The sequence below is a fragment of the Ranitomeya variabilis genome, chromosome 2 (assembly GCF_051348905.1).
Source record: "Ranitomeya variabilis isolate aRanVar5 chromosome 2, aRanVar5.hap1, whole genome shotgun sequence".
Taxonomy (NCBI): domain Eukaryota; kingdom Metazoa; phylum Chordata; class Amphibia; order Anura; family Dendrobatidae; genus Ranitomeya; species Ranitomeya variabilis.
The window spans coordinates 381982915-381991917 of record NC_135233.1 but is presented as its reverse complement, the minus strand read 5'-3'; the positions used below and the strand labels follow the sequence as shown (position 1 = coordinate 381991917).

General features: G+C 45.6%; 1 long non-coding RNA gene across 1 annotated transcript; it reads left to right on the top strand.

The window, feature by feature from the left end:
* Positions 1–7320: 7320 nt before the first annotated feature.
* Positions 7321–8428, top strand: LOC143809487 (uncharacterized). Its single transcript, XR_013222291.1, has 3 exons — positions 7321–7418; positions 8204–8283; positions 8363–8428. It is a non-coding gene; the product is annotated as an uncharacterized LOC143809487 (long non-coding RNA).
* The last annotated feature ends 575 nt before the right edge of the window (positions 8429–9003 follow it).

The window sequence follows — 9003 nt, the reverse complement described above, 5'->3', positions numbered from 1 at the left end:
ACGCAAAAATTGTTAGGCCTAATATAGCATTGAAGCCACGAGGCCCAATTAGCTACTCCAAATCGTTTGCGCTAAAACTGTGTTTCAGAGGCAAATCAAAAGGCCAGATTACCACTTAAAAAAACGTTAGGCAAGTTCCCTATCCCCAGCTCCTAGCACAGCCATCAGGCGATGGTGGCGACGAAAATATACCCCACTCACTTCTGATCACTAGTGGGACTGTCACCAGCTCTATCTCACCCTCCCTGAAGGTGGCACACCAGAGCAGCATCTGTTCCTACGATCTTAGCAGAAGGTGTAGTTTGTAGCTGAGATTCATGTAAGGGCCCTCTTTTTTGGCCTATATACCTTCAATAGCTACAAAGTGGGTACAGCCCCTGGGTTAGCATTTCTCCTACCTCATTACTGCCCCTGCTGCCATTTGAAGTTTTCTTCACCTCTCTGGGGCTCCATAACACCTTGAACCAACATCAAACACATCAAACACTGCTTCTGAGCCTGCAACTGATGTGAACTTTCTATCTGCTGTTTCCAGAGGTCAACGCTACGCAGGGATTACTGCTTTTTCATAATGGCACCTACCTACACGTACTTGGATAAATAACAGATAAAGCCCCCCTCCATTGGGGCTCGCCTTCCGTATTGCAGTTGACTCCGGCCCTACCTGGGATGTATTTGTGCCTGTTTGTTGATGGGTCCTAATCTATTGTTCATTTACTAAACAATTTGGATCTAATCCTACCTGGCTTTCTCTGTCTAAACCTATTATATAGACTATGAAAGCTGCTTCAGCTAAATCTTGGCTGTAGTATCCCCCTCTCTTTTTACATGCATACCTTGTGACTACATACTCCTCTCCATCTCCCATGAATACATTTGTGAACCCTGGTAGCTCTAAATGTATTAACACCAGAGCTCAGGTTGCCAAATCTCCTCCTCAAACACCGGACTCTAATACCGCCATGTCTGAGGAATCTCTGCAAGCCATTGCCAGTTCTATTACGATGAAACTCATGCCGGCGATTGACGCCAGACATCAGTCTTTCCAATCCTCGCTGGAAACAATCACATCCCAGATGGCTGAACACACCAGTAAAATCTCAGCGGCAGATCAGCAGATTTCTGATTTTGAAGATACTATATGATCCTACGCTGCTCAAGTAAAGGACAGAGGCCATGAAATAGAGCAGCTCCAGGAAAAATTCGATGACTTGGAGAATCAGAGTCGTCGAAACAGTCTTCGGATCATTGGCGTCCCTGAGTCAGTGAAAGACTTTCATCACTTTACTTCCTCCTGCCTCCTGCGTGCACTCAGTTTGCCTGACCTGCCTGGCTCTATGGTAGTGGAATGAGTCCACAGGACTGGACCTGAGCGTTCTGAATCAAAAGCCTGCCCATGCCCTGTTATTTTTAAGATGCTCAACTGCCAGGACAAAATGCAACTGCTCCGGGCGTTTCATAGCCGCCTCCTCGTTGAAGTATGGGGGTCACTCCCTTCTCATGTTTCAGGACTTCTCAGCTTTCTCATCAGTTTGTAGACTGTTACATGACAGGGGCACACGTTTTGCCCTTCTATACCTTGCACACCTCCAGGTGGTGTTGTGACGGGGTGTATGGCAGAGCAAGAAGGGACAACAGGCCAAGGGATGATTCAACAGATTTATTATCAAGAACGCTGGAACAACACATGCAGGTGGATCTACAGAGTCCACTATTAGTCCAACGGAACAGATTCGGGGGCACCTCCCGATAATCCTTGTGCCAGCTAACAAAGCAATAGTCCACACGAGTCCAAGGGATCCCAAAACAATCTCACGAACGACGAGATATGTCCTCAGCTCAAGTCTCGCCCCGTTCGCTTCCGCAGTCACAGATGGACGTGGGGTCTTGCCTCAGCTAAGATTCCCCACTCCTTCTCCTTCAAGGATCAACTCACATCTGATCTCAAAATAAGAATGGATTGTCTGAGCTCCTGGGATCCGCCCATGAAGGGGGGTAGGGGTCACACCTTCTATTCAATGGTTGGGTCCATCAGAAGATTATAGACTGGTCGGCTCCACTTAGTCTATGTAGTATGTACATTTGACTAGCCACCTGCTGTGAGGAAGAATGGCTATTCCTTCACTAGTGATGATGACAAAGCTTAATTACATTATAGCTTAGGGCTGCAAGTATTGGAGGAAGGAGACATATTGTTACAGGTGAACTCCCAGCACAAGAAAATACATAAATTACAGCTAATAGAAACCAGAGAACAGTTACATACATCAAATGGCATATTATTCAAATACAGGACAGGGCAAAAGTACATATCTTGACAATCCCTTCCCCACCCATTTGTGTACGTACTAGGGACCTCTACAGGTCGCTGGTTAAGTACACACAGGCAGAGCGTAACTTACATGTGGCTTCATGCAGCCACGAATTGGCATCGTAGCTCTCCCACATCATTGCCCAGGAGAACATCTGCAGGCAGACCACCCATCACCCCAACCACACATCGCCTGACCCCAAAACTAAAGTTCAGATCCACAGTGGCTGTGGGAATAGTCCTCCATTGTCTGCCAGCCAGTTTAATGACAATCCCAGGTCCTCTATGAATTGCCTCAGGCCGAACCACTCGGGGATCAGCCAGTGTGAGGAAAGCCCCTGAGTCACAAAATCCAATAAGTCTCTGTCCATCCAGCACGACCTCCTGCAAGTGCTTACCTCGATGAGCAGAAGTCGTCATAGCTGCGGGTCGCACACCATAAACTCCTAGTGGTGCAACATGGGTGGGTGAGGCACTAGGCCAGTCCTCACGTAGTGGTGACATGTCTTCCTCCATGGCACTTGGCTGTACATAATTAATAATACGACTGGGTACAGGATCAATCCTCATTTGAACAGCTGGGCAGGAGGCTTGCAGATGCCCCGGCTGCCCACATTGATAGCATCTGTGCTGGGTCTCACTCCATCCAAGGTGTCCTCTTGGGCGAGGGGTAAGGGAACCTGGAGGCCGGCTCCCACCTGAAGGTGCTGTAGGGGTTTAAGGACGACTCCTCCATGGGCTGGCTGGGCGTGAGGCCTGCAGATGCCCCGGATGCCCACAACCATAACACCTGCGCTCTGCTACTTCCTCTCCTTGTCGTATTCCAGAAAATGCAGTAGAAGCAACTGGAGGCACATTTACACGGGTATCAGTATGAGTTGGTGGCTTAGAGGAACGGGGAACAATGGGGACAGAAGGACTGGGGGCCACCGATGTTGTGGAGCTGGTAGGCCTCTCTCCATCCTCCAACAGAACCCTCCACTGAGGCTTGATGGTGAGAGCCTCATCAGCGAGAGATGCAGCTTCTTCCACAGTGGCTGGTCTCCTCTCACGCACCCATTCCCAGATCTCAGCAGGGCACTTGAAGTAAAACTGCTCTTTTAGGATAACCTGGAGGAAGGTCTCCCAGGTTAAGTCCTCCTCTGCCTCCAGCCAGCGATGACATATTTGTTTGAGTCTATGAGCATATATCTTAAAAGACACTTCCCCATCTCAGGCTAAAGTACGGAACTGAGTCCTGTAAGTGTCTGGCATCACAGCATAATGTTCTAGAATAGTCCGTTTAATCTCCGCATACTCACGGTTCCCCCGAGGGTCCATAGCTCTATAGGCTTCGGCAGCTCCACCCTCTAAGAGCCCCACAAGATGTCTGACTCGCTCCCTTTCCGGGACTTCCATTAATCGACACTGATGCTCAAAGTCCTGGAAGAAGCCCTCAATGTTGCCTGCAGCCTCATTAAAGGGCTTAAAGTCTTTGTGGCACACTCTGGGGAGTTCCCTCATGGTGGGTGCTGGGGTCACAGTCTGTCTGGAGCTTCTAGCTGCTTCCAAAGCGATCTGCCTCTCCAGCAATGCCATCTCCCGAGCTCTGTGAATGGCCTCCCTCTCCCTCTCCTCGGCTCTGTGAATGGCCTTCCCTGTCCTCGGCTCTGTGAATGGCCTCCCTCCCCTGAGCTCTGTGAATGGCCTTCCTCTTATCGTCTATGGTGGCTTCTTCTCCCAGCAATGCCATCTCCTCCTCGTACCACACAGCCCACAGACTTTTTTGGGTATTTACCTCCGGCTGCAGTCTTTCCTCCATTTGCTGTGAGGATCCTTCCTCAGCGTCATCTTGCAGGCGAACTCCATCCAAAGCCTCAATAAGCTGCTCCTTGGAGAGCCCCTTGTAGCTGACTCCCAGTTCACGGGCCTTTGTTTGTAGGTTCATCGCAGTCCAGTTCTTGTACTCTGCGGTGCTGGTTCCCGATGTTGATGGGCCTTTGTCCTCCATTCCTTCTGCTCTGATCCCTCTGCTGCCAACCATTTTGTGACGGGGTGTATGGCAGAGCAAGAAGGGACAACAGGCCAAGGGATGATTCAACAGATTTATTATCAAGAACGCTGGAACAACACATGCAGGTGGATCTACAGAGTCCACAATTAGTCCAACGGAACAGATTCAGGGGCACCTCCTGATAATCCTTGTGCCAGGTAACAAAGCAATAGTCCACACGAGTCCAAGGGATCCCAAAACAATCTAACGAACGACGAGATATGTTCTCAGCTCAAGTCTCGCCCCGTTCGCTTCCGCAGTCACAGATGGACGTGGGGTCTTGCCTCAGCTAAGAATCCCCACTCCTTCTCCTTCAAGGATCAACTCACATCTGATCTCAAAATAAGAATGGATTGTCTGAGCTCCTGGGATCCGCCCATGAAGGGGGGTAGGGGTCACACCTTCTATTCAATGGTTGGGTCCATCAGAAGATTCTAGACTGGTCGGCTCCACTTAGTCTATGTAGTATGTACATTTGACTAGCCACCTGCTGTGAGGAAGAATGGCTATTCCTTCACTAGTGATGATGACAAAGCTTAATTACATTATAGCTTAGGGCTGCAAGTATTGGGGGAAGGAGACATATTGTTACAGGTGAACTCCCAGCACAAGAAAATACATAAATTACAGCTAATAGAAACCAGAGAACAGTTACATACATCAAATGGCATATTATTCAAATACAGGACGGGGCAAAAGTACAGATCATGACAGGTGTTTCACGGAAAGCCGGTTGTTTTGATGATCCTGATGAAGCCTTGGAGGAAATAGAACATTCCTCTCAGACATCCTCTCCGGTTACTTGACTTTGGTTTGTGGTCATATGTATTGGGATCTTGGTGGTGACATGGTCTTATTGCACAATTATTACCTAGGCTTTTCTTTAGTATTGCTTAATATTTGTTCTTATCTTGTAAATTTCCTTTCTAAGGGATGCTATTAGTCGGGATAATTTAACCTGATGTTCAGTATTGTGGTTTATATGTTGTTTTTCAGTTCGTTTGGGGGGGGGGTATCCCTTCCTTGGGCACACTCTGTATTCAGTTTTTTTGGTTAATTTGGGTATTAAGGTTTGCTCTCTGGGACGGACCTTTGCTCATTTGTCCTTTTTTACTATTTCTACTTTTTGGCCTCCATGTGGGATAGGCTAACATGACTACCTTCGATGATAAAGCTTCTCATATTAATATAGACTCTCTCAAACTTTTATCCTGGAATGTGGCTGGTCTTAATTCGCCGGTAAAGTGCAGAAAGGTATTAGACCATATTACCCGCTTATGCCCACATATCGTCTTTTTACAAAAAACTCACTAGCTTTGCAGAGGTCACCCAGCGCTCTGTAATAGACATTATTTGGAGTGCTTAGAGGCTTCCTTTTCACGGAAGAAGTGTGGGGTGGCCATTTTGTTTCATAATGTTTGTGCGCCCAACACTGACAACCTTTCCTTTTTTGCTAGACTCTTGGAAGTTGTTCATGGCTGACATCCCACTAAATATGGATTTATTCATGAACAGCCGACATCATAGGATAACAGACATCATTTCATCCAACGTTTCGGCAATATTAGCCTTTGTCAAGGAAGTCTGTATAAGGTGAATTCAGTGCAAAGTAGTGTATAACATGCCCTAGGCATGAGGTGGAAACAGCCCAAATGCTGTGACGAAGAAGGAAACGCCGGCGTGTCTCTGGTGCTAGGAAGCTGTGAGATCTCGGTGAGGTGAGCGGTGAGGTTTGCACGTACAGCTATGAAGTAGGAACTATATACTACCTTCATGGATTCAAACAAAATTAACCGATATAAAATTAAATAAAAAATTAACTGTCAATCAGCAGGGGTGATCTATATTTTTAATTGCCCATGTGACAAGTTGTATGTGGGTAGAACAAAAAGATGCTTAATGGACAGAATAAAGGAGCATCTCAACAATATCACCAAAGGATTTAAGGGGCACCCACTATCACGCCATTTTGCTGAAGTACATAACAACTCCTGTTCTGGAGTCTCCTTTTATGGGATTCAGAGGGTCCACCAAAACCCCAGGGGGGTGATTATCTGAAGGCAATGTCCAGAGTGGAATCCAGATGGATTTTTGCTCTCGATAGCCTAGCTCCAAAAGGATTGAATCATGAGATAGAACTCTATGCGTTTTAAAGCCACCTTTTTTTATACCAATTTTTATAATCACATGTTGGGCGAATTTGAATGTACCTGTACATAGGGTCAGATATCCCTAAATTGTACACAACTAAGGGTTATCAATAACTCGTGTAATAATTTAATGATCAATCATCAACAAGAACAAATTCCCCTTTGCCCCCTTGCCTCCCCCTTTTCCCCACCCTGTTCCTTTTTCTTTTATCTTTATTATCTAATATTTTATAATTCCCAACAGCAATTCTCAAAAAAATTTCACAAAAAATTTCTTAGCCAACATCATTTTATGAATATATGCATATTTTTGAATTTTTACTAGTTATTTATTTCTTATACGTGTAATGAAACATTGTCTTTCTAAACACACAAATAAAAGTTATTTTTTAATTGTTATTTTTTAAACCAAAATTTATTTAATCAGATGAGGTTTACTCTTGGTCAGCCAGGTAACACAAGATAATATACACAGATATGTGCAGCAACAAACTTTATTAATAAAACACCCTAAGCTTCAGAATGTGAACACCTGCAATAAATTTCACCTTTGAGAACTATTGTCTGTGCATCCATGCACATGAGAAAGCCACAAAACACCTTTTTTTTTTGCTGTGGCTCACACCTTGATTGGCAGGAAGGGAAGAAGAAAAAAGAGAAAAAAAAAAGAGGGGGCAAGCTACTATAAAAGGACGGGCTAATCACCAGAGACACAACCCTGATGAAGAGGGAAGAATCCCCTTGAAACGCGTTGGTAGTGGTCTCTATGTGCACCTGTCCCGGCAGCTCTGTGACGTCACAAACAAGCTCCACCCCCTCCTAAGCCTGACGAATCCCTCAGCGTCGCTACCGGCCGGAGCACGCGAGGTAAGTGTCGGCTGTTCTGCAATCTATTGTGGACGATCCAGCAGCACCACTCTAATAGGTGAGAACCTCCCCAGCATCCTTCCTGTGCATTTAGCACAGCGATCACTGTGAGCCAAACAGATCAAATCTTCTCCCTACTACATGCAGCCGCGCTGCAACACCAATGGCAACACAAGTAAGTGTTTTTAAAGGGACTCTGTCAGCTCAAATTGGCGGGATATTAAAATGATTTCTTACCGATCAGATGGGCGGCGTATCCTCTTTATTTCTCCACCCCGTCCGTCCCTGTTTTCCACATAATTTTCGGGAATAAGAGTATGCGTGCGCCATAGTTGGCGCGTGCGCCATGCAGTCTTCGGTGGCGCACGTGCAGTATGCTTTGCCCTACTGCGGGCAAAGCCGAAAAACATTACTGCGCATGCGCCCACGCACTATGTCCCGGAAGTATTTCGCTGTGATCCGGGACATAGTGCACGGGCGCATGCGCAGTAATGCTTTGCCCGCAGTAGGGCAAAGCATCCTGCGCGTGCGCCACCGAAGACTGCATGGCGCACGCATACTCTTATTCCCGAAAATAATGCGGAAAACAGGGACGGGCGGGGTGGAGAAATAAAGAGGATACGCCGCCCATCTGACCGGTAAGAAATCATTTTAATATCCCGCCAATTTGAGGTGACAGAGTCCCTTTAGGTAGTTACATGCTCCTCACTGTGTACGCCGCGGTGATATACCTTAATCAGCACAAAACAACAATATCATCTGTAATTGTATAGATTTTATTCAGTGACAGGTGGGAGATATTTGTAAAATCTTCTATACAAATTGTGTATTTGATTTATACAGCACCTCGGAGCACTTGACATTAAATCCCAAGGATCTGACTGCTCCAACAAGGATCTACCCTTACTAGTCATATAATTCTAGTGAGTATTTCTATGGACTTTATCAATAGGACCATAGTACACTGATCACTGAGAGATATATATCACCTATTTTTTTCAGCAACTCTCACTAGCAATCACTAAAATCTCCAGCTGACCCCACAGAGATCAAACATATCTCTTTCCAGTACTAGTGAGTACAACTACAACCCAGTCGGGTGTCAGCCTAAAGTTGCAACAATATTTAAAACAATTAAAAATATATTAACCACCAATATTTTTTTTTTCTAGCTATCTCATTTGTCTATAGATACACTTAATCCACCTCTCCGGTCTTTCACAGACAAGAGCATCATTCCCAGGACAGGTGAGTACTCTATCTATTGAAAGCTGTACATAATATCTATTTATCTATCTCCCATTTCTTAGCCACTCGATCTCAGTTTAGCGCAGGTGTTAATCTTTTATTACATTTTCGAAATTTTACATCAGCTGATTTCTCCTGGGGAGGTGGGATCAGTCATCAAGTCTTCAAAATTGCTTAACCCCTTCACCCCGAAGCCTGTTTTCACCTAAGTGACAGGGCCAATTTTTAGAATTCTGACCACTGTCACTTTATGAGGTCATAACTCTAAAACGCTTCAACGGATCCTGGTGATTCTGACATTGTTTTCTCGTGACATATTGTACTTCATGATAGTGGTAAAACTTCTTCGATATGACTTGCATTTATTTGTGAAAAAAACAAAAATTTGTCGAAAA